This window comes from Urocitellus parryii, chromosome 11 (assembly GCF_045843805.1).
Source record: "Urocitellus parryii isolate mUroPar1 chromosome 11, mUroPar1.hap1, whole genome shotgun sequence".
In the NCBI taxonomy this organism is placed as follows: domain Eukaryota; kingdom Metazoa; phylum Chordata; class Mammalia; order Rodentia; family Sciuridae; genus Urocitellus; species Urocitellus parryii.
The window spans coordinates 115,735,648-115,738,578 of record NC_135541.1 but is presented as its reverse complement, the minus strand read 5'-3'; positions in this window follow the sequence as shown (position 1 = coordinate 115,738,578).

The window sequence follows — 2,931 nt, the reverse complement described above, 5'->3', positions numbered from 1 at the left end:
TTCCCACCTTTCGGTTAATGATGCCTTTGCTTGGTTGCCTATAGGTAGAATTAAGATTAAGGATAAAGGCACATTATTTAAGTGAATTGCAATCATTTATGTTATTATTAAATGGAGAGCAAAAGACTGTTAAGGTGAAGTTGGAATTTCTGGATTACTACCATCCTGTGGAAGTTATTAATCAGCTACATCACAATGGCCTGATGGACCATAAGAACTCAGAAGACTTCAATTATGTCACAAGGTCTACACTGCTGCAACGACTAACACTCTATGTCTCTAGAGGGTGAAGGAGGAAAGTATGTACCTACTCTGGTGTTTGAAAATTTATGTCTAATCTGCACAGGAAAAAAGTAATTTAAGATCACTGTTTTTAGAGTATTAGCTTCATACCATAGCCATGTAAATTAGGAAAAAAGTAAAATTATATTTAATGATAACAAACTAGAAATTGAAATAATTTTATATTTATTTTAAATGCTAAATGTTCACACATACTTAATTTCATTTTAATTAAATTCTAATTCTCCAATTTTTAGATCTTGAAAATATGTTCAAAGTATACTATAAGGAATCACAAAATCATTATCTTTAACATTAAGATGTTCATTTAGACACAATATAGAATAATATAGCTCATATTAATTATCCTCCAACTCTAGGCACAAAATCAATATGCTATTTTCACTGTGTGGCTAGTAAGGGCAACAATTAGTCAACAGTGAATCAGTTACCTATAAGAGTGTCATCAGTCTTACAACAGTACACAAACTATTATATTTATGCTATATTACAATAAATTATTTTGTTAGTTTGTAATTCTTTCAAGGATGAGTATATTAGTGGAGATCATTTTATACTTATAAGAACAAGATTAGATACATAGTTCCCTATAGCAATTTAAAAACAAAACCCAAAGCACATTTTTAAGAAAATGTGCTCCAAGATACACAGTTCCTTACTGTGTGTGTCTGTTTCCTGTGGGTCTTGCTTCATGACCATTTTGTGCGGCTTGTGTGTGTCCAGTTACAGACAGAGATTTTTAAGGTTGCTAAATGTTGAATGGAATTTCAGTGGCTGCTTGACTGCAGAAGAGCATAGATAAAGGGTGTGATTATTTCACAGCTAAAAGAACACAAAGATATTACTTAAGCATAAATCAGCACAAAAAAATATCAAAAATGAAATTGATGATGTTCAATATTCAATATAACTATGCAAGCAAAGACCGTTTACTACAGACTCATATGATTAATATGAAAATAACCTTATTACACAGGACACTTTTTCAATAGAAATATCTATCACGAGATTCCATACTTAATGTCATTTGAAAAATTAAAACAAGGGAAAAAAACTGTTATTGCTTTGTTCTCAATAATGTGGTTCTATCACAAAGATTATTATTTTAAGCTTTTTCTGGTTTGCTTAAGTATTAATGTAAAGCATAAGCTTATTAATTGAAGAAAAATTCACTATGGAATAACAATTTCTTCAAATAAATTTGCATATAACAATGCAGAATGATATTAGAATCACATGGTCATGCAAAAATGCCTTTTTTTTTTTTTTGGGTGGGGAGGAAGGGGGGCATACAATGGACTTAACTCAGGGGCACTGGACCAGTGAACCACATCCCTAGCCCTATTTTGTATTTTACTAGAGACAAGATCTCACTGAGTTGCTTAGTGCCTCTCTAAATTGCTGAGGCTGGCTTTGAATTAGAGATCCTCCTGCCTCCACCTCCAGAGCCACTGGAATTACAGAGGGGCGCCCCCAAGCCTGGCTAAAAGTTCCTTTCTTAATTTTCAGGATTTTTTCTCCTTTTAAAAAACAATTTATCAAAACTACACTGTTTTATCTCGCTCCAGTTTGAATGCCAACCATCAAGAGTACAAATAGTAAGAAATGCTGACAAGGATGCAGGGAAAAGGGAACAGGGACCCTCAGTGGAATCCTAAATTGATACAACCACTATGGAAATCAATATGAAGGTTCTTCAATGGTGTAGTCATATTACCACCATATGCCCCAGCTACACCACTCCACAGTATTTATCCAGAAGAACTCTTAGTTAGCACATACAGAGCATACATAATCATGTTTATAAACATGCAGAACATGCCCAATTAACTATAGCCAAGTCATACAAGCAGCCTAGGTGTCTTTCACCAGATGAAAAGACAAAAGACAATGTGATACATATAGACACAACAGAGTTTTACTGAGCCCTGGAAAACAAAACAAAATTATGTCATTAATAGGAAAATGAATGAATCTAGAGAACATAGTGTAACGTGAAATAAGCCAGACTCAGAGAGTCAGAGTCATCTGTTTCCATTCTATGTGGAAGGTAGAGAGAAAAGGGGGGGGGGGGGAATGCAATATCTCATAAAGACAGAAGAGAGAAGAGTAAGTAGTGTAGGATGGGGTAAAGACGCGGGAGGATGGGAGAGAAAGCGCAAGTACTGGGGAATGCAATTGACCAAATTGTGTTCTGTGCAGGTATAAATATATCGCAATGAAGAGGAGGAAGGGTCCGCACAGGAGGCAGCGCTCCTGAGGAGCGGGGTCTACCTGCGAGCAGAAGTCCGTGCCCCGGACGCCCAGCTTGATGCACGTGGGACGCTGGAGCTTGGTCTCGCTGCTGCAGCCCTCCATCTCGCACACCCGCGTGTCCACCGCCGCTGTGCTGCCCGCCTGCCCGTCTGCAGCCGGCGGAGGAGCCGCTCACCGGGAAGAGGTGGGAGGGAAGGGGGACCGACAGCGCGAAGGGCAGGAGGTGGCAACGGAGTCTAACAAGGAGTCCCGCCCCCTGCGGGTCCAGAAGTGAAAGTGGGGAAAGCGGAATCCCGGAGGGGACTCCCCACGCTGTGCGCCCCGCCCTCGTCCAGGAGCGCAGCTGGCGCCCCGCCTACGCCTTCCCCCGCG